The sequence below is a fragment of the Nicotiana tomentosiformis genome, chromosome 12 (genome assembly GCF_000390325.3).
Source record: "Nicotiana tomentosiformis chromosome 12, ASM39032v3, whole genome shotgun sequence".
Taxonomy (NCBI): Eukaryota; Viridiplantae; Streptophyta; class Magnoliopsida; order Solanales; family Solanaceae; genus Nicotiana; species Nicotiana tomentosiformis.
Genome location: NC_090823.1, coordinates 8,279,231 through 8,306,171, shown reverse-complemented (window position 1 = coordinate 8,306,171; position 26,941 = coordinate 8,279,231). Strand labels below are relative to the sequence as shown.

At 39.0% G+C, this 26,941-nt stretch overlaps 1 long non-coding RNA gene and 1 pseudogene across 1 annotated transcript; one reads left to right on the top strand and one right to left on the bottom strand.

The window, feature by feature from the left end:
• The first annotated feature begins 630 nt into the window (after positions 1-630).
• LOC104106730 (serine/threonine-protein kinase SAPK3-like) lies at positions 631-25,239 on the top strand (annotated as a pseudogene).
• Positions 15,936-16,769, bottom strand: LOC138903543 (uncharacterized). The gene is made up of 2 exons (XR_011412766.1): positions 16,522-16,769; positions 15,936-16,036 (listed from the first exon to the last, which is right to left on the bottom strand). It is a non-coding gene; the product is annotated as an uncharacterized lncRNA (long non-coding RNA).
• Positions 25,240-26,941: the final 1,702 nt, after the last annotated feature.

Sequence of the window (26,941 nt, the reverse complement as noted above, 5' to 3'; positions counted from 1 at the left end):
ATTCTGTGTCTGACACTGTGTTGTTTGTCTAGTTTAAGATTGTAATAAATGGTTGTAACTTGTAGGATAACGTTTTAATTTCAAACTTTACTAAGATTTTAATTTTCTACGGCATAAAAGATATTTACATAATTAAATTATTTTTAAGGATAAACAATAGTAATTAATTTATTCCAATTCGCACCGGAAAGTTCCACGTCTAAAGATAAAGAACTCACAAGGACCCAATACATGAACCCAAATTTAGGATGAAGAAGTACTTTTTAGTTGTTACAACCCAATATATATATATATATATATATATATATATATATATATATATATATATATATATATATATATATATATATATATATATATATGTCATTTAATATAATATATACTAATGTTCATGTAGATTCTCAAGGTTGTTTTATTATTTCAAAATGATTTTCCTCATTAATAAAAGAGAGTAGTGGTCTAACGAAATGTTTATTAAAAAATTGGTGTAACTCTTCCCAGTATATATAATTAGTAGTGAGAGTTGAGTAATTTCATTAACTAGGATTGGTCAAGAAGTCTAGTTGCTTTGATATAAAAAAAAGATCTTCTTGTGAGTGGCTTTTCAAGTTCAAGATTTTACAATTTGTGAGTGTTTTTACATTTCAAGATTTCAAAAATTTTTTATTTGTTGATTTTGAGTTGAGTTGAAAAATGGAGGAGAGATATGAGCCATTAAAAAAACTTGGTTCTGGGCATTTTGGGGTGGCTAGACTTGTCAAGACAAGAAAACAAAGGAGCTTGTTGCTGTCAAATACATTGAAAGAGGAAATAAGGTAATTTTCCTTATCAAGTATTTTGCTCTTCAATGATTTTTCACTTGTTTGGGAATGTACTAACTTTGTTATGTTATTATCTGTTTCAACACTTTTATCGACACATCGTAAGTGCATATTTATAACATCAGTTTTCGCATGCAAAGGTGTACTAATGCTTGCATTAGGGTAGACTGTCTATATCACAGCCTTAGGGATGCGGCCCTTCTCCGGACCCTGCGTGAACACGGAATGCTTTATGCACGACCCTTCCCCTGACCCTGCGTGAACACGAGATGCTTTATGCACCAGGCTGCACTTTTTTTTTCGCATGTAAAAACGTTTTCGAGCACTTGATATTTATCAACTACTTTCAACCAGCTAAATCCAGCGGACTCTAACTTGATTGATCTTTCTATTGTACTGGTTAAGATTGAAATTTGTGTTATTTGTTCTTTCAAATGACCAAATGTAGGTTGTATTAAGTTTGGTTATTACATATTTACAATCTGAGGTATTATAATGGGAGAAGAGGATTTTGATAACACTTGACTTTGCAAGTGGAAAAATACCTAAGCTTTATCTCCCCTTATTATTTACTGTATAACGAGAGTTTGTTATGTTTTTTTTTAAAATTATTATGTTAGCCTTTTAAACAGATACAGATTCTTTTTTTTGTTTCAGATTGATAAGAATGGGCAGAGGGAAATTATAAATCATAGATCATTAAAGCATCCCAATATTGTCAGATTTAAAGAGGTAAGTACCTACTCTTATGTTACTGTGAATACTTGATTTTATTAAAATGAAAAGATCCAAATTTTCCCTTAGTACTATTCCAAATTGTTTAATTTTGCTATCCTTTAAAATTTTGATCAATTTATATCCTTGTCATTAGCAAATCGTCTTGTATTTGTCATGGTGAAATGTGAAATGGGTGCTTCGTGAAAAAAGGGAATGAATTCACCCCTCAACTTTTGACTATAGTTTAAAATTATCACTGCTTGGGCTCCATAAGAATCAAGAGCAAAAATAAAACTTTTATAAGGTGGGGTAATGTTAGACCAAAAGTCCAACGGAGGACAAAGTTGCTCAAATTCAGATAGTACTTAGGCAAATTTGACGTTACTAATGGAAATGCATTTTTTTTAATACTAAATTGAGTCGAGCTTCTATCAGAAATAACCTCTCTACTTTCCTAAGTAGGCTAAGGTCTGCGTATACATTACCCTCCTCAAACCCTATTTGTGGAATTTCACTGGGTATATTTGTGTACGGTCAAAACCGATTCTCAATCATAAAGACCGGTCGAGACAATAACGTTTCAATCGAAGGGTATCCGCATGGTGAGCTCGGATGAATTTCTGAAGTAGAGACGTCGAGCTTCGAGCCATAAGACCAATTAACCGCAAAACTCGATGTCATTATCGAACCCGCATCGGGATCGGACTACGGGGTAACGACGACCGACGCGGGCCCCGAATATCGATCCTCTAAGGCAGAACCGAGCTCGAATTAATACCGGGGATTCGATCTAGCACCAAGCTCGAGTCAGTGCCGAGCTCGCAAGACAAGAGTCGTTACAACCGCACCAAGGGAGAGAATCTTGGCGAGAATCGAGGGAGAGACAAACCATCATGGGTTCTCCACTATATGTATTATTTTATGTTGTTACTAATAAAGTAGTGACCCTCTACTATAAAAGGAGAGATAGACTGCAATAGGAAGGGGGCTCAAGATTTCATTATACTTGTTCTTCTAATATTTTTCAGTCTTCCCTTCCATCATTTTCCATTTACACAGCAAAATACCTGTATTGTCATTTATATCAAAGAAATTTGCATACCCTTAGAACCATAATTAAATTTAATGTTATCTGTTTTTTCGGGTAAACAGTTTGGCGCCTACCGTGGGGCCAAGGGTAACGATGATTGACTGATATAAATCTACAGTACGCTCCAGCTTACAACTTCGAATCAGCAATGGCTCTACCTATCGACCTCGAAGCCGGCCTTCAAGATGAAACCAACAACTTGGTACCCGGAGGCGGAAGGCTACCTAACAACGGTAATGAGGCTCGAATCAAAGAACCCAAAATTCGAGCCGAAGTACCACTGGATATCAATTCGCAAATAGCTCTAGAAGCGAATTAGCGTTCTAAACCAGAGAGGAGCGTTCAGGGCGGTACTCGATCTATAGCCCGAGACACCTACAACATGGGGGAAATCGGGGTCAGCTTGCGTATGATTTTCGAAATGTTGCAGGCCCAACAAGCAGCAATAGCTCAGTTGTAGAGCCGAACCCATACGCAAAGCGGACGAACTCCAATCCGCTTCTTCGGGAAGTCACACCCAGAACGGAACCCGCCGTAGTGAAATCAAACGAGCGGGAATCGGGGACCGCTCCTGAAATTGCTCGAGGAACTCACGAAGCGAGTCGAAGCCAAAGACAAAAAAATGGAAACGTATAACGCTAGGGTCAATCAAATTCCGGGGGCTCCGCCAATGATGAAAGGGCTCGATTCAAAAAAATTCATACAAAAGCCTTTTCCCTCGAGCGCGGCCCCAAAACCAATCCCTAAAAAATTTCGTATGCCCGAAATTCCCAAATATAATGGTACGACCGATCCTAACGAACAAGTCACCTCCTACACATGCGCCATTAAAGGCAACGATTTGGAGGATGATGAAATCGAATCCGTGTTGTTGAAGAAGTTCGGAGAGACCCTCGCAAAAGGAGCGATGATCTGGTATCACAACTTACCGCCGAATTCCATTGATTCTTTCGCCATGTTGGCGGACTCGTTCGTAAAAGCACATGCTGGTGCCATAAAGGTTGCAACAAGAAAATCGGACCTCTTCAAAGTAAAGCAAAGGGGTAACGAGATGCTGAGGGAATTCGTATCCTGATTTCAAATAGAGCGTATGGACTTGCCACCGGTCACAGACGATTGGGCCGTACAAGCTTTCACCCAAGGACTGAATGGGCTAAGCTCGACAGCGTCACGTCGGCTGAAACAAAATTTGATCGAGTACCCTGCAATAACGTAGGCAGATGTATACAACCGGTACCAATCAAAAATCAGGGTCGAAGACGATCAATTGGGAGTTCCATATGGGCCCGCATGACAGAACCACAAAACCACTAAAAATCAAAGGGAAGCCAACAAAGAGCAAAGGTCGAACAGAGATCGATACCAACCGTACGGCACAGATCGGATGAATAACAGTTCAGCACGTGACACGATTTGGAACAACCGAAGGATTGATCGGGGGCAAAGTTCTCGGGGACTTATGAGCAAGAGCAACTTTGATAAATATACGGATCCTATAGAAATCCCTCGGCTATCGGAGTATAATTTCAACATTGGTACATCCGCCATCGTATCGGCCATCGGGCGCATCAAAGACACCAGATGGCCTCGACCCATGCAAACCGATCCTGCCCAAAGGAATCCCAATCAAATGTGCGAATATCATGGCACCCATGGTCACAAAATGGAAGATTGCAGGCAACTAAGAGAAGAAGTGGCCCGCTTATTTAATAAAGGGCACCTTCGGAAATTTCTGACCGATAGGGCGAAGAACCATTTTAGAGACAAGGAATTCGGTAAGCGAAACGAGCCAGAAGAACCGCAACACATCATTCACATGATCGTCGGCGACGTCGATGCCCCCCAGGGACCGATGCTTAAACACGCTAAAACGTCAATTGTGAAGCGATCTCGAACCCAAGATCATGCACCCGTATCATCCAACCCCATAACGACACGCTGGTAATATCCGTACTCATGAATAAAACTAAGATTAAGCATGTGTTGATTGATCCAGGTAGCTCGGCCAATATCATCAGATCGAGGGTCATAGAACAGCTCGGCCTGCAGGATCAGGTCGTACCCGCAACTCTAGTTCTAAAACGGATTTAATATGGCATGTGAAACCACTAAAGGCGAGATCACCCTACCGATAAACGTAGCCAAAACCATCCAGCAAATAAAGTTTCACGTAATCTAAGGTGATATGAGATATAACGCCCTCTTCGGAAGGCCGTGGATCCACAACATGAGAGCCGTACCCTCAACCCTACACCAGGTCCTCAAATTCCCAACATCGGAAGGTATCAAAATAGTGTACGGGGAACAACCGGCCGCAAAGGAAATGTTCTCCGTCGAAGAAGCAAAATCAATATCCTCACCTTCACCAATGAAAGGATCATGTTCAAAGCTGAGCGCCAAATAGCAATCACAGACATCGGCTTCGACCTGACCAGGTAAGAAAAACGTTGAAGAAGACGATGATGATCGATGGATCCCTCGATCCTTCGTACCCTCCGATGATTTCGATGCCACCAAATCAATAATTGAGGAACTGGAGCAGATCGTACTAATCGAACAACGGCCCGAACAAAAGGTATACCTGGGAACGGGTTTGAGCCCCGAACTCAGGAAGAAACTCATTCAATTTCTTATCAATAACATCGATTGTTTTGCCTGGTCCCATCTAGATATAACAGGGATCCTGCCGGATATAACGGCGCACCAGCTAAGCTTGAACCCTATGTTCAGACCGGCGAAGCAAAAAAGAAGGCCCCAGTCTGAGGAAAAGCACGCATTCATAAAGGACGAGGTAACCAAACTGCTCAAGATAGGGTCCATTCGGGAAGTAACATACCCCGAATGGTTAGCCACTTTGTGTGGTTGTTGTACCTAAAAAAGAAAACAAACTTAGAATGTGTGTGGACTATAAGGATTTGAACAAAGCATTCCCCAAAGATTCCTTCCCACTGCCCAACATCGATCGTATGATCGATGCTATGGCCGGCCACGAGATTCTCACCTTTCTCGACGCCTATTCCAGATATAATCAAATTCAGATGAATTCGGACAATCGGGAAAAGACTTCATTTGTGACCCGATATGGAACATATTGTTATAACGTAATGCCCTTCGGGCTAAAAAATACAGGAGCTACTTATCAACGCCTAGTAAACAGAATGTTCAAAGAACAAATAGGTAAAATGATGGAAGTTTATATTGATGACATGCTAGTTAAGTCCCTACGCGCAGAGAACCATTTGCAGGAAACGTTCAAGATTTTGAGGAAATTCAACATGAAGCTCAACCCCGAAAAATATGCTTTCGGGGTCGGTTCGGGCAAGTTCCTCGGCTTCATGGTCTCAAATCGGGGAATTGAAATCAACCCCGACAAAATCAAGGCCATCGAAGATATCACCATCGTGGACAGCGTGAAAGCTGTACAAAGGTTAACAGGGAGAATTGCAGCCTTAGGCCGGTTCATTTCAAGGTCATCGGATCGAAGTCACAAGTTTTTCTCCCTACTCAAAAAGAAGAACGACTTCGCCTAGACGCCGGAATGCCAACAAGCGTTACAGGAATTGAAACGATACCTCTCGAGCCCGCCACTACTTCATACTCCGAAAGCGGACGAGCAGCTCTACCTGTACTTGGCGGTATCAGAAGTCGCCGTAAGCAGCGTCCTAGTTCGAGAAGAGCAAGGTACGCAATTTCCCGTTTATTACATGAGTCGGACCTTAGGAGAAGCGAAAACTAGATATCCACACTTAGAAAAATTGGCACTTGCCCTGGTAAGTGCATCTAGAAAGTTAAGGCCGTATTTCCAATGTCATCCCATAAGCGTATTAACCACCTACCCACTTCGAAATATCCTGCATAGGCCCAAACTATCAGGCCGATTGGCCAAATGGGCCATCGAACTCAGTAGGTATGATATCGAATATCAATCCCGCACGGCCATCAAGTCTCAAATTTTGGCAGACTTCATGGCCGACTTCACGCCAACCCTCATACCCGAAGTCGAAAGGGAACTCCTTTCGAAATCAGATATATCGTCCGGGGTATGGATCCTTTTTACGGACGGTGCTTCGAATATAAAGGGGTCCGGGTTAGGCATAGTTTTAAAACCCCCCACGGGTAACATTATTAGGCAAGCCATTAAAACTAGCAGGTTAACTAACAACGAGGCCGAGTATGAAGCCATGATTGCAAGTCTTGAACTAGCTAGAAACTTGGGAGCAGAAGTCATTGAGGCGCACTGTGACTCTTTGCTGGTGGTGAGTCAAGTAAACAAAACCTTTGAAGTCAGAGAAGGTAGGATGCAAAGGTATCTGGACAAACTGCTTATCACCTTACACCATTTCAAACAATGGACCCTACAACATGTCCCCCGAGAACGGAATAATGAGGCCGATGCTCTAGCAAATTTGGGATCATCGATCGAGGTAGACGATTTGAGCTCGGGGACTGTCGTCCAACTCTCAAGATCGATAATCGAAGAAGGGCATGCCGAAACAAATTCTACTAGCTTAACCTGGGATTGGAGAAACAAGTATATTGAGTACTTAAAAAAGGGAAAGCTCCCTTTAGACCCTAAAGATTCCAGGGCCCTACGAACTAAAGCTACTCGATTTACGTTGGCTGCGGACGAAACACTATATCGAAGAACATTCGATGGACCGATGGCGGTGTGTGTGGGTCCGGTAGATACCGATTATATCCTCCGGGAAGTACACGAGGGCAATTGTGGCAATCACTCCGGCGCCGACGTATTAGTCCGAAAAATGATCAGAGCGGGGTATTATTGGATCGATATGGGCAAAGATGCGAAAGAGTTTGTTCGTAAATGTGATAAATGTTAGAGGTTTGCGCCAATGATCCATCAAGCTGGGGAGCAGCTTCACTCGGTCATATCCCCGTGGCCATTCATGAAATGGGGAATGGACATCGTCGGCCCTCTGCCGTCGACCCCAGGTAAAGCCAAATTTATTTTATTTATGACTGACTATTTTTCTAAGTAGGTTGAAGTACACGCGTTCGAGAAAATAAGAGAGAAAGAAGTCATAGACTTTATTTGGGATCATATCATATGCCGATTCGGGATACCCACCGAAATAATATGCGACAATGGGAGACAATTCGTTGGTGGCAAAATCACAAAATTTCTCGAAAATCACAAAATAAGAAGGATATTATCAACACCGTACCACCCCAGTGGGAACGGTCAAGCCGAATCGACGAACAAGACTATTCTTCAAAACCTGAAGAAGAGATTGAACGTCGCGAAAGGAAAATGGAGAGAAATCCTACCCGAAGTCCTTTGGGCATACCGAACAACGTCAAGATCCAGTACGGGGGCGACCCCGTTCTCCTTAGTATATGGTTTCGAAGCATTGATACCAGTCGAAGTCGGTGAACCTAGTCCCAGATTTCGATTCATGACAGAAGAATCAAATAACGAGGCCATGAACACCAACCTTGAATTATCGGACGAAGGACGAGAAGCTGCCCTCATCCTACTGGCCGCCCAGAAGCAACAAATTGAAATGTACTATAATCGAAGAACTAAACTCCGCCATTTCAAGCCCGGGGACTTAGTGTTAAGAAAGGTCACCATCAATACTCGGAATCCAAACGAAGGAAAATTTGGACCAAATTGAGAAGGACCATACCAGGTGCTCGAGAACGTTGGAAAAAGATCATACATGCTCGGCATCATAAACGGCAAACAGCTATCAAGCAATTGGAATGTATCACATCTAAAATAGTACTACTGTTAAGGCACGGCCTTTCCATATTCATCTATCTAATCCATGCAGAAGTACGAACGAGAGCTGAAGAAGATCTTCCAATCAAGAGCACGCGTTGCACTCTTTTTCCCTTAGACCGATTTTCTCCCAAATGGGTTTTTCGGCAAGGTTTTTAATGAGGCAACCATCGATCGTGCTGCACTTTCAACAATATTCGAGGCCTCTTTCTGACATACCTCAAATACCAGGGTGGCATCAGGGCCCTCAAATACATCGAGTTCAGATACAAGAAAGTTCATCTCACAACAACAGGAAAAATTGTAAGAGCCAAATGGTCAAAATGAACCATGCTCATATAGATTAGCCCAAACATAAACACATCTGCAATGACTTGAGATTTATTGCTTAACCAGAATTAAGATTCACTCAACAATCAAGCCTACGGGCTACCTATATTCTGAGTTCGAAACATTCACTCGAATATTAAGCCTACGGGCTACTGTTATCCCGAGTTCGAAACATTCACTCGACCATTAAGCCTACGGGCTACTGTTATCTCGAGTTCGAAACATTCACTCGACCATTAAGCCTACGGGCTACTGTTATCTCGAGTTCGAAACATTCACTCGACCATTAAGCCTACGGGCTACTGTTATCTCGAGTTCAAAACATTCACTCGACCATTAAACCTACGGGCTACTGTTATTCCGGGTTCGAGCAAGCACTCACTCGACCATTAAGCCTACGGGCTACTGTTATCCCGAGTTCGAAACATTCACTCGAATATTAAGCCTACGGGCTGCTTTTATTCCGAGTTCGAGCAAGCTCTCACTCGACCATTAAGCCTGTGGGCTACTTTCATTCCAAGTTCGAAGTAATCACTCGAATATTAAGCCTACGAGCCACATGATCTCAAGTTCGAAACATTCACTCGATTATTAAAGCCTACGGGCTGCTGTTATTCCGAGTTCGAGCAAGCACTCACTCGACCGTTACGCCTACGGGCTACAATATTTTAAGTTCAAAACATTCACTCGACGGCTAATAAGCTACTTTTTTACATTAACTCAACCATTACATTATGCCTACGGATTATGTTCCTTCAAAAGTTTGAATCATCAACTCAACAAGCAAACCCAGGGGCTACAAATCTGATCGATCAGAGAAACTACAAGGTCAACATTCGATTAAAAGTCTTCACAAAATAAAAACAAGTTGACCTGATTACACATGTATATACAAAATTTGCCTACGAGGTTAATGTACAAACATCAAGAATTAGAAACTAAGCTTCCGGGTCAAGCTCTTCCCTGTCCTCGGATCCGCTTTTGCTACCATCATCATCATCATCGTCAGAAGCCAAAGCTTCAGCTTCCGCTTCGAGCTCTCTTGCCCTTTTTACCTCTTCGGCAAGATCAAAATCTCGAGCGTGAATCTCCTCGAGGGTCTCCTCCGAGACCTATACTTAGCAAGTTCGGAAATCCAATGAGCTCGAGTATCGGCGGTCTTCGCCGCTTCCCGGGCCTCCATCTGAGCAGCCTTAGCATCAGCCCGATATACAGCAATGGACTTATCTGCCAAGACTTTCGACGACTCAACCTCCGCCTTAGCCTCGGCAAGTCGTGTTTCAAGCTCCTCGATCTTCTTAGCTTGAACCGATCCCTTTTTCTTGACACTTTGAAGCTTAACGTCGGCCGATAATAATTTTGTTAAGATGGTTTCTTTTTCCGCTGCAAGGTGGTCGAGGGTCTCCTTCCACCGATTGCATTCAACTCGGATTTGATCGACTTCTTCTCGAAGTAACCCGATCTTTTTGATCTTTTGCTGCAACTGAGACAACGAAGGGTTAACTTTCACGATTGAGTCAGACCCATACTTTAACAGAACGTGGCTCACCTTCTTATCAAGCTCGACCCCTTCTTCATAGACCTTAGCCAAATCCGCTTGGAGGTCCTTTATAGCCTCGTCCTTTTGGATGCAAAGAAGCCGCAGGGCATCTCTCTCACCTGAGGCCTTCCGGAGCTCGGCCTCACAATGGCTAAAATCGACTCGAAACCTACCAATGGCCTGCACAGTAAGAAACACAAAGTCAAGTATGGAAAATAACAAATAAACGAAGTATGGAAGAATCATTACCCGAGTAATGAAACGCTGATCCTCCTCCAATAAAAGAGAAGCGTCACCGATATCGGAACCGTCGTCGACTCCAGTAAAACAATCCCCGAAAGGATCCCCTGCACCAGAGCCTGCGCCGATATCAGGAGTCTTCAATTCTCGAGCTTCCTTCAGCGCCTCCTCAGAAAAAGATGGAAGAGAAGGCAAATCACCCATTGTCATAGCCCCGAGCAAATCGCTCGGAGTATTCCGGTCGAGATTCTGGTCTTCGGGAACAACCTCGACAGGTACAGCCGCCATCGGCTCGGTAGCTCTGTTAACCTCGATGGCCTCCGTAGACCGAACTACCAAAGTCGAGGAGCTATTTTCTTCTTCTTCATCTCTCAGTCGCTGGACCGAGTCAATCGAAAGGGCAATTGTTTTTCTCTTCACCCTGCGAGTTTTGGGCTTGGGGTCCCCTGACCGAAAGGAAGCTTTTCGCTTCTTATCTTCCCCCTACTTAGGGACCAGGGACTTGTTTCTTTCCTCGCCGCTCGAAGGCCTCAAAACGGCATCCGTGGTTACACCTGCCCAAGAGGAAATCGGTAACGAATAGAACGCAAAGAATACTTCGAAGGAAACAAGAAGCAAACCTCACCATGGTTCTTGGCCTCCCATCTGCCTTTTGCCAAATCACGCCAAACGCGCTCGGCGTAAGAGGAGGTCGAGGCCAACTTCCGAACCCAGTCCTCAAGGTCGGGCACCGCTTGTGGCATCCAAGGGGCAGCTGAACATTAGGGAAGGACATCAGAAAAAATTGAAAAAGCACCTGAAAAGCGAACAAAAATTACTTACGGTCAAGATTCCATTCCTTAGGGAACAACATCCTCTCCTCCTGAATGATATCACGGGTCCTCACTCGGATATAACAACCCATCCAACCTCGATCCTTGTCTTCATCGATGCTCGACATCAATGCTTTCGATGCCCGACGATGAAGTCTGATTAGTCCTCGAAAGATCTGAGGCCGATACAGTCGGATGAGGTAGTTCAGAGAAAAATCCAACCCTCCGGCTTTGGTAGAGAAGAAGCTCAATATGATCACTATACGCCATAAAGAGGGATGGATTTGGCCAAGGGTGACTTGATACCTTTTGCAGAAATCAATAATCACCGGGTCGACGGGTCCCAGTGTGAAGGGATAAGTGTAAATACTTAAAAACCCCTCCACGTAAGTGGTAACATCCTCGTCGGAAGACGAAATTTGCAGCACGACCTCGGAACCCCAGTTGCAGTCCTTTCGGACGGCCTCGAGGTGATCCTCCGTTATAGAGCATATATACATCGATACGTGTTCACATCGACCCGGAACGGAAGAAGGGTTCTCCACCTTAAAATCGGTTTTCAAAATGCACGGGCCAGGAACATAGTCATGAACTGGCGGCTCCACCGATGCCTTATCATTAGACAGTCGTGAGGAAGAGGTTTTTTCCTTCTGAGGTACAGTTTTGGAAGTTTTCGCCATTGATTTGAAAGGAAAGAGTGCAAGGGAAGAAGTGGACAGCACCAAAATTATGGTATGAACGACCCCGTAGCAGCAAAGTAGAGAGGATAAATAGGAAAGTCTAGAGGAAGAGAAGGTGCAAAAATGGTAGAAGTTGTGTGGAAAGATTATCTATAGACTAAGGCCTGACGGTTCGGTATCAGCGGTGGCCGACCACCGTCTGACACACATTAAATGGCTCGGTAAAACCAAGCCGATGGGACAGCCATCGCATACGTCGAGATCGGGTTCGATAGAAACGTCGGCATAAATTTGATCGAGCCGCAGGGAAATCATATCGTTCCTCGCCGTATCCTTTCCGAGAAACGAGGGGACTATCTGTGTACGGTCAAAACCGATTCTCAGTCATAAATACCGATCGAGACAATAACGTTACAATCGAAGGGTATCCGCATGGCGAGCTCGGATGAATTCCGAAGTAGAGACGTCGAGCTTCGAGCCATGAGACCAATCAACCGCAAAACTCGATGTCATTATCGAACCCGTATCGGGATCGGACTATGGGGTAACGACGATCGATGTGAGCCCCAAATATCGATGCTCCAAGGCAGAACCGATCTCGAATTAATACCGGGGATTTGATCTAGCACCAAGCTCGAGTCAGTGCCGAGCTTGCAAGACAAGAGCCGTTGTCACACCTCTTTTTTACCGAGGGGGATAGGGATAAGGGAGTTTTTCTAATTAAAGTGACATTAACCGAAATGGGATTATTTATTAAATTCAGAGTCGCCACTTGGAATAAGTTATGGTGTCCCAAGTCACCGGTTTATTTTACATCCCAAATCGAGGAAATTTGACTCTATTTATGGTCTGCGAACACAGAAGACCGGGTAAGGAATTCTGTTAACCCGGGAGAAGGTGTGAAGCACTCCCGAGTTCCGTGGTTTTAGCACGGTCGCTCAACTATTAATAATTGGACTAATTATATGATTTAATACATGTTTTAAAACCTAGTGTGAATTTTTATCTTCTAAATCGCTTTTAATATTTATGGAATTTGTTTGAACAAGTCACAATGTCGCGCACTCGCTATTTTGGTACACGTTGCAAACCGCGCCACATGAAATGCACCCACGATTTACGACATGTTTATTTTTATTATTATTTAAAGTTGTGGTCGAGTCACGTGAAACGCACACTCGAATTGGGGTTACGTATCATGACTATGCCACGGAAACCGTACCCACATTCACGATGATTTATTAATCACGCCTAAAGCAAGCTACAATGTTTGTGATTCTGTAAAGCGATTTACAACAATCGGTTCTCAATCTCTAATTTTCCAAACTAATTAAGCTCTAAATAAAGCCAAATCCTATGAAACGAAGAGTAACCAAATTGAGAGCATATTCGTGATTTTAAAAGTCTAAAGATGCCGTGATTTTAAACAAGAACAAGTCAATACACAACACATAGAGTAATCAACATTATCACATTTAATTCAAACTCAATCATGATCTAACACAAAATCATATATAAAATAAAGATTTAGAGCTTAAGAGAAAGGAAATGGACCTCTAAATAGATACACTGACTGTTTTAAAACTTGACAATGCACAGGACCACGATCAAACCTCGATAGGCAAAAAACTGACCGAACCTTGCCGGAAAACACTCGAATCTCGCGGACGAACTCAAACTCTACTCAACCCGAAGAAAACCGAAACTCAAAGAGCTGACTGGAACTTTAAGAAAGAATTAGCTCAGAGAAGCTTTATCAATCAACTTGGAAAAGAGAAAGAATTTGAAAAGTCTTTAATTGGTAGTGTATTATAGTACTGGCTATCTCAATTCTCGTGCTTTGAGCCTAGAGAATTGCTACTGTTTCGTGACCTCCATTTTCTGCTATTCTAATTCCTGAATTCTCTTAGTCTCCTCTGTTCTATTTCACTTTATCCGTTCCTTTTTCTTTCACTCTTTGTCTTCTTTTTGTTTTTGTGCAGGTTGCGGCTGTTTGAGTCTTTTGTGTTTGAAGTGGGAATTAGCTTAGGGGTTTTGGGTGTTAATTTGATTTTTATATGGTAGTGGGGAGTGAGTATTGACCTTTGAATGAAAGTAGATCAATGACTATGATTAAGGGAGGGGTTTGATGGGTGAGAAAAGGGTTTGGGCTAAAAGGGATTGAGAAGAATAGGCCTTTGTCTTGCTGGGCCACCAAAATACGAAAATGAGCTCCCAATTGGCCCAAATTCAATTCTTACTCATTGAGCAAAAAATAAAAATATTATTACTAATACTATCAAAATATACTAATTAATACAAAACTATTTTTTGGTATTTTCAAATAATAATAAAAATAATATCTTTCTAAAAATACCTAATACCTAAATTAAATAGAGAAAATGAAACTATTTTTGTATTTTTTCAATTTTTGTGCTTTAAAAAATAGAATTAAAATTAATAATAAAGTGAAATCCTATAGAAATAAACTCAAATAAATATTCTAAAAAATAATAGGACTATTAAAGGTAATTCTAATATGTGGGTCAAAAATTACGTGCTTACAGCTGCCCCTCTTTGCTTGGAAACACAAAGTATTTTTGAGCAAAGAAACAAGTAAGCGACGTAATTGATTTCTGACCCGACACTTATTCAAAAAGATTGTGACCGAACCCTGGTATCTGAGCTACCTACATATCCTTGGCTATAAAGGAATCATGCCACGTGTAGTTCAGAAGTGATAGAGTGTGTGGAGAGGATGAGAGCGTCGAGTGAGATACCGTTCCGTCAAGGTTCCTATCCGCGATCCAGTTATTACATCAAAATCAAAAATAAAAAAGACTAACTAAGCCTGTCAGCTATGAGTTATAAGATTCCTATCTATAAGTCTTCTGAAACTTGATCTTGAGTCTTGAATGGTTCTTCGTGCAGACTTTTGATTTGAACCTTGATGCTTGCTAGCTGCAGGTGCAGATTCATCTCTTCAGCTTCTTCAGATCAAGACAGGGCATGCAAAGCTTACGACTTCAGTCATGTCTTGAGCAACCCATATCTTTTCACCTGCTTATGCATTTTGAATTGACTTTTTTTTTCTTTTATTCTGGATTGAGACTTCTTCTTTTGGTCATCTCGGACTGTCGGCTTGCATTCTTGAGGCGAGCTTATGTACTTATAACTTGAATTGAATTCTGAAATAACTTCCCTCGTTCTTCAGGTGGGCGCCTGCATTTGACTTAAAATGTGAAATGAATTCCCTCGTTCTCCAGATGGGCGCCTGCTAATGACTTGAAAATTGAAACAAATTCTCTCATTCTCCAGGTGGGCGCCTGCTGACTTTAAAAACTTGAAATGAATTTCCTCGTTTTCCAGGTGGGTGCCTGATGTTGACTTAATACTTGAAATGAATTCCCTCGTTCTCCAGGTGGGCGCCTGATGTTGACTTAAAACTTGAAATAAATTCCCTTGTTCTCCAGGTGGGCGCCTGATGACTTAAAACTTGAAATAAATCCCCTCATTCTCCAGGTGGGCGCCTGATACTACAAAAAAATAGACAAAACAAAAGAAACTTTTCTGCCCCAGTTTGCACTAGGAAGATTTGTGAGTTGTTAGCAAAACTATAAATCACCTATGCTATTGATGAATGATGCAATGATGAGAGTAAAATTAAAGAATCGACTAGGATATGCGTCTCCTAAAGAAATAAAAATCTGAAAAACCCAAACTAGGAAGTGCGTCTACTAAATTTGAGATTGAGCTTGCGGAAAACTATAAACTAAGCTTGACTAAACTAAAAACTGACCCTATTCTCTAGGCGGGACCCCTAATTTCAAGAAAATTAAAGATTGATAACTTAAGAAAACTAAAAATTGACCTTTTTTTAAAATCCAGACTTCCCTTTTTTTTAAACTTATTATCCTAGGAGAAAATTCATCAGACTACGTTTTTTTTTATTGTATCTTAGGAGAAAGATTCATCAGATTAAGATTTTGATCCTAGGAGAAAGTTCATCAGACTAGGTCTTCTATCTTAGGAGAAAAATTCATCAGACTAAGATTTTGATCCTAAGAGAAAATTCATCGGACTAGGTCCTCTTTTTTTGTTATCTTAGGAGAAAGATTCATCAAACTAAGATTTTGATCATAGGAGAAAATTCATCAGACTAGGTCTCTTTTCTTTTTTTTGGTATCTTAGGAGAAAGATTCATCAGACTAAGATTTCTATCCTAGGAGAAAGTTCATCAGACTAGGTCTTCAATCTTAGGAGAAAGATTCATCAGACTAAGATTTCGATCCTAGGAGAAAATTCATCAGACTAGGTCTCTTTTTTATTATCTTAGGAGAAAGATTCACCAGACTAAGACGTTAATCCTAGGAGAAAATTCATCAGACTAGGTTTTCTATCTTAGGAGAAAATTCATCAGACTAGGTTTTCTATCTTAGGAGAAAGATTCATCAGACTAAGATTTCGATCATAGGAGAAAGTTCATCAGACTAGATCTTTTTTTGTTATCTTAGGAGAAAGATTCATCAGACTAAGATTTCTCTCCTAGGAGAAAATTCATCAGACTAGGTTTTCTATCTTAGGAGAAAAATTCATCAGACTAAGATTTTTCTTGGGAGAAAATCCATCAGACTAGGACTTTTTATCCTAGGAGGAAAAATGTGAAGAGCAATGGCAATATTTTATGCACACTAGCAAGACAAAAAAAGGCAAAGATTTGAGAAACTTCCCTTTGTCGGCTCTTCTCTTCTCTTTTTTTTTTCTTTTGAACCACTTTCCTTGCACTGCTTTGTTCCTATTTCGAACAAAGAAAATTTTGTCAGTTTTAAAAGTAGTGGTCGGTTTGTGGCCTTGAGTCTTAGGCAGTTTGGCTTTTGCTCAATCAGCTTTAGTCGGTTTCAAGAGATGTTTTGCTTTACATCAACCCTGATCGTTTCACACCCAGTACCATTTGTATTTGTGGCTCAATCAGCCTTATCCCAACTGGAGATCTTTGCTTAGGTGACCTTTTCTATGTCTTGAATATCTTTCTATTTTTTGAGCAATTTGTCTGTCAATGAGAATTACAACTGGTAAATGTCTTTTGCATGATGTGCACACTTCATAGTTCTTGGTCAGTACTACAGAGAGCCCGAGCCCCTGGTTAACCTCGAGGTTATCTTTGCTTGCTTTAGCCAAGTAGGATGACAAGGGTATTTTGGGGGGAAGCCTTTGCATGAATCCTCAAGGCATGTTGACTGTGACACCTGACTGTGCTGGCCAAATTAACTTTGTGCAACTGAAAAGCTAGTAGCAGATTTTGAATTTTTTTTCTTGCTTGTTTTGACAAGGACTGACTCAGAGTGAAGGACACAATGATGCCAAGAAACAATATTAACAAGAAATGCCCATGTCGAGAAGGACATAAGGAACAGTTTTTTTTTTAAAAAAATAGCTAGCCTTAATGAATCATGACATGCATTTTGGACTTAATGGCCGATCTATCAAACTAATTCAATCTTTCCTTTTACCATTCTTATGATTTTGAAGTCGGGCTAGTTCGTGCCAATCCTTTGCATCAGCTTCACGACTCACTATCGACTAATGGTGCCCCGAGGGGTTTTCACCAACAAGTCTCTCTCATTTATTCATCTCTGCTTACCGTCGTCTTATAGTGCCCGTGAGGGTTTTCACTAGTAAGACTCTCTCATTTCTTCTTCTTTCTTTTTCTTTTTCTTTTGATTTCTAGTGTGAGCAAATTGACAGTGTTCTATGCGTGTGACAACTGTTGCTCATTGTATGCGTCTCTTGGCATTCTTGAAGGCATATCGGGAGGTCTTTATTTGGAAGGTTTTTGGATAGGGTTGGAAATAAGGGTCGACGTGGAGGCTCTAAGTAGACTCAATATGATGGGTTGTACACTTTTACAACTCTTGGAATCGACTCTTTCAAAAGTGAAATAAAATTTTTGCCCCAGTTTTTTATACTGGGGATTTTTGTATTTTTTTCTTTCTTTTTTTTCTTCTCTTTCTTTTTTTTTTCTTGAATTCTTATTTGGTTGGACCGAACCGTGTAAGGTTGCCTACGTATCCCATTTTTAAAGGAATCAGGTCTAACGTAGTTCAAACATCTGACCTAACTATTATTTTTTCATCTTTCTTTCTGCTCTCTTTTTTTTCTTTTTTTTTTCAAAACAAGTTGCCCAACTTCTATTTTCTGGGACATGGACCTTTGACTATTTTATTTTTTTTCGTTTCACTTGTACTTTCTAAGAGTTGCCCCAGTTTGTACTCTTGGGACGTGGACTTTTCTTTTTATTTTTTCTATTTTTTTTTCTTTGTTTTTTTTTCTTTGACTTTTGAGTCTAAACTTGATTCCAAAAGAGGGTGGTCAAAGAAAATAACACATGCTCGAAAGGGGTAACGAAGGGTATAAAGTATTTGGATAGCAGAAAAAGTGCCTCCCGGCCTCGAGAATGCCAATCACGTTAGCTCTTCACAATCACGACATTGATGCATATGTTTCTTTCTGGTCTTTTTCAGTGTAAAGTTGTATGAGCAATACTTTCCTCGCAGTGAATGACCCTTGTCAATTTGGGTGACTTTTCTTCGATTTTGTCTTGATGTAGAAGATGCATTTTGCCAATAAACTGATCCATTTTAAGTTGACTGGGATACACCTTCTTTTGAAAAATACTTTCTATCTCTTAGTGCTAAACAGACTTCAACCCGTCTGATTATCCTTAAGCTCGATTTCCTCAATGATTTAAAAGGTAGAGATCCTTAACTATTATGAGCATGATTGCTTTTATTACATGTAAACTTGGTTCATGCTTATTTTCCAAATGTTTCATGTCTATATACATCTTCAAAAATCTCTTTCTCAGTTATCCAATTCAATACTAAATCAGTTTTCTAAGATCTGACCAAAAATTCTGTATGCATGTCATGTCACTAGAACTAGCGTGAAAAAAACTATGCACAAAAATGGACACAAAATGACTGATTGCTTTTTATTGAATAAAGGATAGGGTCCGATAACACAAAACGAAGAAGAAAAGAAGACAAAATAAGCTACCATGGCTAAAAGAGGAGTGACTTTCCAGTTGCTAAGCGACATCTTAGCCACACATTAGCACATAAGCATTACTACGACATTTAATCGTTTTGATTGCTTTGGATTCAACACTCAAATTTTGACAATCATCCCGAGCAGGCCATGTTCTATTGCTCAAATCTGGTAAAGTTAACCCCACATTTGTCTCCATTTTTATTTTTCACAGCTAACTTTCCTATTTGCTTTTCTGTGACCTTGGATCAACAACAGTTGTGTTTGTTCCATTGGTTCAAAAGATGCTTTTATTTCCGAAGGATCCTGGAATCGCCATTGCAAACCAACAAACCGACCACATTTAACTAGCTTTTTATTTCAAAACAACAAGCATGTTAGAATAAACACTCTCTTTCTTTTTTCCTTTTCTCTTTTTTTTTTGTTTCTTTCCTTTCTCTTTTTTTCTTTTTTTTTTGTTTCTTTCCTTTCTCTTTTTTATTCTTTTTTTTTTTCATTCGATTGAACCTGATGTGGGTTGCCTACATATCATGTAGGAACATGAATCAGATCTTACGTAGTTCGGGAGGATTATGAATAGGTAAATAAGCTAATACTTTTTTTTTACTTTTGAAAATACTCAGACAATGAAGCATTTAGAAAAAGAATATGTACTTTTTTACAATTTGTTTTTGTTAAATTTTCGAAAGAAATGCTTTTAAAGAGGAAAGAAAATATTTTTGGATTTTTGGTTTTGATTTTTTGATTTTTTTTTTGAAATTTTTGAAAAAAAAGGACTTCTAAAGAAGAAAGAAAATATTTTTTTTGTATTTTTGATTTTTTATTTTTTGAATTTTGGGAAAAAGACTTCTAAAAAAAGGTAGAAAATATTTTTTTGGATTTTGATTTCATTTGTTTTCTTTTTTCTAATGAAAGACTCCTACAAATAAAATATTTTTTGGTTTAAAAATTTTCTTATTTTTTATTTGTTTGGGATTTTCTAAAAAAAAAGATTCCTAAAGAAGGAATTAAAGGAAAATATTTTTGGATTTTTAAAAAATGAGGGCCGAAACAGATTAGGTTTGCCTACGTATCTCACACCCGGTGAGAATCAGACCCGCGTAGTTCTACCAGTTTTGACGGAACAGGGAAAACATGAATTTTGATAACATTGGGTTATTTTCTCTCTTTTCTTTTCAAACTTTCGGCAGAGTGTCGAAATGTTTCAAATACCTACCTCACTCTTATTTTTTTCTTAATTTTCTTTCCCTATTCTAGAAGTCGGTCAACATACAACCCGAAACAAATGAATACACAAGTAGCACGTAATGCATTAGGATGGTCTTTTAATTTGGGTACATCTGTGCTGGACGGACCTAACCCATGTGTTGAGTCCCAAAGTCAAATGCACGTGATGCAAACAAACGTTCCTACTAGGAATCCGGCATGAGGCTATGTTATTCTAAGTTTAAATCCTGGGTGTATTGTTCTAGACCTGGCTTACCCGAGCGAACAACTCGAGCCGGGGGAGGGGGGGAAGGGCAGCGTACCGGGAATACAGAAGTTTCACCGGCTTTGCAACTTGTCCGAATCTCGTTCTAAAATTAGGATATGACTCTAACAGAAAAGAAGCCACGCAAAGCGCACGCTTTCCAGAAGATTTAGAAGACTCAGAGAGAAGAAGGGTTTCGTAGCAGTTTATATACAATTCACACAATATCAAAGCGGTAAAAAAAAAGCGGCATTTAGCACATTAGGCTCAAATACGTAAAAATCAGACAATCATGAAAGCCAATCATAACAACTATTCTAAGTTCGAATTTTGAACCCTGAACCAGAGATTCTGGGTTCTTATCCCCAGCAGAGTCGCCAGAGCTGTCACACCTCTTTTATTCCGAGGGGGATAGGGATAAGGGAGTTTTTCCAATTAAAGTGACATTAATCGAAATGGAATTATTTATTAAATTCAGAGTCGCCACTTGAAATAAGTTATGGTGTTCCAAGTCACCGATTTATTTTACATCCCAAATCGAAGAAATTTGACTCTATTTATGGTCTGCGAACACAGAAGACCGGGTAAGGAATTCTGTTAACCCGGGAGAAGGTGTGAGGCACTCCCGAGTTCCGTGATTTTAGCACGGTCGCTCAACTATTAATAATTGGCCTAATTATCTGATTTAATACATGTTTTAAAACCTAGTGTGCATTTTTATCTTCTAAACCGCTTTTAATATTTATGAAATTTGTTTGAACAAGTCACGATGTCGCGCACTCGCTATTTTGGTACACGTTGCAAACCGCGCCACATGAAATGCACCCACGATTTACGACATGTTTATTTTTATTATTATTTGAAGTTGTGGTCGAGTCACGTGAAACGCACACTCGAATTGGGGTTACGTATCATGACTATGCCACGAAAATCGTACCCACTGTCACGATGATTTATTAATCGCGCCTAAAGCAAGCTACGATGTTTGTGATTCTGTAAAGCGATTTACAGCAATCGGTTCTCAATCTCTAATTTTCCAAACTAATTAAGCTCTAAATAAAGCCAAATCCTATGAAACGAAGAGTAACCAAATTGAGGGCAGATTCGTAATTTTAAAAGTCTAAAGATGCCGTGATTTTAAACAAGAACAAGTCAATACACAACACATAGAGTAATCAACATTATCACATTTAATTCAAACTCAATCATGATCTAACACAAAATCATATATAAAATAAAGATTTAGAGCTTAAGAGAAAGGAAATGGACCTCTAAATAGATACACTGACTGTTTTAAAACTTGACAATGCACAGGACCACGATCGGACCTCGACAGGCAAAAGACTGACCGAACCTCGCCGGAAAACACTCGAATCTCGCGGACGAACTCGAACTCTACTCGACCCGAAGAAAACCGAAACTCAAAGAGCTGACCGGAACTTTAAGAAAGAATTAGCTTAGAGAAGCTTTATCAATCAACTTGGAAAAGAGAAAGAATCTGAAAAGTCTTCAATTGGTAGTGTATTATAATACTGGCTAACTCAATTCTCGTGCTTTAATAGCTAAATTAAATAGAGAAAATGAAACTATTTTTATATTTTTTCAATTTTTGTGCTTTAAAAAATAGAATTAAAATTAATAATAAAGTGAAATCCTATAGAAATAAACTCAAATAAATATTCTAAAAAATACTAGGACTATTAAAGATAATTCTAATGTGTGGGTCAAAAATTACGTGCTTACAGCCGTTACAACCGCACCAAGGGAGAGAATCTTGGCGAGAATCGAGGGAGAGACAAACCATCATGGGTTCTCCACTATATGTATTATTTTATATTGTTACTAATAAAGTAGTGACCCTCTACTATAAAATGAGAGATAGACTGCAATAGGAAGGGGGCTCATGATTTCATTATACTTGTTCTTCTAATATTTTTCAGTCTTCCCTTCCATCATTTTCCATTTACACAGCAAAATACCTGTATTGTCATTTATATCAAAAAAATTTGCATATCCTTAGAATCATATTTAAATTTAACGTTATCCGGTTTTTCGGATAAACAATATTATTGTTGTTGTTGTTGTACTAAATTGAGGAGCCATTTGCATTGCTGTTAATTTCACGTATGGTCACCGAACGTGCACTCTTTTGTTGTAGGTCTTGTTAACTCCAACACATTTAGCAATTGTTATGGAATATGCAGCAGGTGGTGAACTTTTTGCTAAAATATGCAGTGCTGGTAGATTTAGTGAAGATGAGGTTATAAAGATCTCCAATTCCTTATTTTCTTTCTGTATTTTATAATAATATGAAAATATTGTATTAATCTTCATTCTTGTTTTTCCGAAAAAATAGGCTCGCTTCTTCTTCCAACAGCTAATTTCTGGAGTTAGTTACTGTCATTCAATGGTAAATTGCATAAATTGAAGTACTTTTCCATTTTGTTACGTTTGTTATCTTTCTTTTTTTTTTTTTTTTTTTTTATGATTTTCTTTTACCGTAGGAAATTTGTCTTAGGGATTTAAAGCTGGAGAATACACTCCTTGATGGAAGTCCAATGCCACGTAAAATATGCGATTTTAGTTATTCCAAGGTTTTTTGTTTTCTGTTACGAAATTTGTCGCTAATCTTTTCTTTAGTAAGATAATAGGCAGTTACTATACATTTTCTTTGTCATATAGTCTGGTTTGTTGCATTCGCAACCTAAGTCCGTTGTTGGAACACCAACTTATATTGCCCGTGAGGTGCTATCGCGAAAGGAATATGATGGGAAGGTACGAATACTCTCTTTAGATTATTACATCTTAGAAAGAAAATGAATCTTGAGTTTAACTTAACAACCGAGGATTACCTTTACTAAGAAGAAAACAACTCATTTGCATTACATTCACGTTTTTCACATGTATATACATGTTCTGTGTTTGGTAGGGAGCCTTGACATAACTAGTAAAATTATTGCCATGTGACCAGGAGGTCACGGATTTGAAATGCAGGGTAAGGCTGCGTACAACAGATCTTTTTGGGTATATATACCTCATGAATGGTAAAGGAAGAATGCGATAAAAATGAGAAAGGGATGAGATTGCATTTATTCAAATCCTACAGATATGCTACGATTCCAGAACATTATGCAAATACGACGTCAAGGTGGGAAAGTAAGGGTTCCTGCCCGAGATGTTATTGATAGATAAGGAACCAGTGCGAGACGTAAGTTAAGACAAAGGAAATAACCCAAGAAAGATTACGCAGAATATTGGTATGAGAATGGGCCAACGAGTAGTTAGTATACCGTTAAACCTCTTTATAACAGTCGCGCTTCTTTCCATATTTTTTGGATACTATAGTGAAGATCTGTTATAGATCACATGTATTATAACATAACATAAAAAATCAATTTCGAAAAAAATTTAACTTTTATAGTGAATGTTATAGGAATACTGTTAGAGATGTATGACGTTATATAATTGTTGTGTCATTTAACAACTCAAGGGTTTCTTCTTTCTTTTCTTTTTCAGAGAATAAAGAATGCTCAGTACTCTATACCAGATTATGTACGAATATCTGCTGAATGTAGGAATCTCCTTTCTGGAATCTTTGTTGCAAACCCCTCCAAGGTAACTCTCTTTTCTTGAAGTAATAACATGTGTTCAAGTTATTAGTGAAAGATTCATAAATTAGATTTTGTTAATCAATAGCGCTTCGTTGAATATCATATATATAATATTGGAATAAGATGAGTTTAAATAAAGTGACGTGGTTGATTAAGAGTCATACAACACCCGACTTGTTTTGGAATAAGTAGTGGCTTTCACAAGATTTAAGCAAGCAGTATCGTCTTATTGTCATAATTCGGTGTTTAAATAGTTTAGGTTTGGGACGATCGTGGTTTTAAGGCTTTATTTCATGTCCCAAGTGAATTCTTACTTTGTATAATTTGTAAGCAGTCTCAACATGATGTATATATACCTACTTTTTAAGAAAATATTATTAAAATGTATAAAATGATTTTTTTTTTTGGACGTAGTGTCGGACGGCTTCCCTTGCTAAAGGGTTTCTCCACCATTGGATTAAGGCTTAGTAGTAGCAGTTATTGTTGTTGTTGTTTCATCTAATATCATATCACATTAGAAGTAAGCTTTTTTTGTTTTGCATAGTTCTTGGGGCTAGAACTATTCGTCTTGGCAAAGGGCGGACTTAATGTACGAAATGGTATATGTTAGAAATTTATTAAATAAGTGCAAATAGTTTATTTCGAACTCAGTACATTAAATGGCGTTGTGCTAAAATTCTAAAATCGAACAGATAACTTTCAAATCCTGAATTCGTTTTTGCTCTTTACAACAAAAGATTGTACACACACATTGTGTGCTTTAAAAAAAATTCAATTTTCGCTGCACAGAGGATCACCATTCCAGAAATAAAGCAACATCCCTGGTTCCTAAAAAATCTGTCAAAAGACCTGATAGATTGTGAGAATTCAAGATTTGAAGAAATTGACACCAACGATCGACGATTTTCTGGATCCTCATAGAGAGTGAGCGACATGAAATATCAAGAATTCATGATATAGCTGATCCCGACTTGATTGGAATAAAGACGTTGTTGTTGTTGTATCTGAAGGCCACATTGCTTAGTAAACCGAGTATGCAACTATTTAAGTAGTTTATAGTGTACATGGTATTTTCTATGCTTTAACCAGAGTTCTTTCTGTTTAATTTATATTTTGATCTCCCTTCTGTCGTGATTCTTAAAATTATTGAACTGCACTCCTAAGTTATTTTGATGCTCAAAGCTTAGATCCCTGTTCCAATAAGAAATCATTAACAATCTTGAAAATATTTCACTTAAACCGTTAATCCCATATTTCACTTGAGCCTAAGACAAAAATGTAATACGATGTTTTCTTGTTTCAGTCATAAAGGCGGATTCAGGATTTGAACTCTATGTGTTCGAGTTCTGATTCTTCCAAAACTCATTTGATTTATTGGGGTTGAAATTAATTTTTTAACTCATATCCAGGGTCCGAGCCAGCCTTGGAGTAACAATAAAGTTATCTCGTATGTGACCTATAGATTACAGGTTCCAGTCGTAAAAGAAGCCACTAATACTTGCATGAGGGTAGACTATCTACAACACACCCCTTGGAGTGCGTCCCTCCGAATTATGCGAGCTCTATACTCCAAAGTTACTCTTTTTTGTATATCCAGGGCCGAGCCAAAACTACTACTCTACATCCTCCCTATGTTCAGGTCATACTTTATAGGCCATATATAGTCAACAAAAAGCACTTAGCATTATGAGTCATCAGAGGAATAAAAAGCATCACAGCACTTTAAAACCATTGTTGGTAGAACAAATTAAAGTCAGACTTGCATCTTCACAGCACTTTAGAAACAATTGGAAAGACCAAAAGTTTTTCCAGAGTCAACGAGAATATACAGAGCCACCGATGATTGGAAAAATCAAATAATTCACTAAAAAAATTTCATATGTTAGTTAATATTATTATTTATTATAAAAGGTTGTAATAATATAGTATTTTGTATTTAGTTTTTAATTAACTAAATTTTATTTTAAAAAAAGCTTTAAGAAATTGATGTCGGAATTGAAATTGAAAATTTAAAAAATTTATTCTTCATATATTCTGACCCTTTATTCTTTTTGAAACAAAAAGAAATAGTACTACTCTCCCTTGGCTGTAACAATTGCTTTTATTGTAGTTTTTTTCCCCAATCTTTTAATACACCAGAATATATTTTGTTTCAAAGAAGAAAAAGTACTAAAACAAAAAACATGAGTGTTTGGGACGCGGACATATAGTGCTCATCGACCACACTACGGCTATTGTGTTTTTCACTATGGGACCCTTTGGAATTTGTATTGCCTATATCTAAATGATTACTTTTGAGGGGACACGTTGTTCTTTCTATAGGTCAAATAAATAACAAAAGGGGAAAGACATTGTATCCGAGCATTTAACATGAGGGAAACTTGGGAAACTTCCTAAACTTGACGGCATGATACTTTCGGAGCATACACACTAGGTGTTGATAAGAATGAAATTTACCCACGAAAATAGGTATGAGATTGAGTGAAAATTATATATTTGAGTTCGTGAGGTTATGTGTAATAACTTTCTTTGAAAATTTTTGGAATCCGGGCACGTGGCCCTAGACGTGAATTTTAAGAATCTTCCAATTCGGGTTGGGTAATTACTCTAATAATTAAATTATGAACTTTGAAACATATATTGATTTATTTATACAATATTTGACTAGTTTCGTATTTCTCGGTACTGAGTTGAGGCTTTAGAGCGAATTTGAGGCCGGAAAACGAGCTTTGAGACGAGATAAGTCTTTTACCTAACATTGTAAGAGGGAACTCCCCCTTAGGTATATTTTTTTTTTTGTGAATTATATGTGTGGGGAGCTACGTATGCACTAGGTGACGAGAGTCTGTGCGTAACT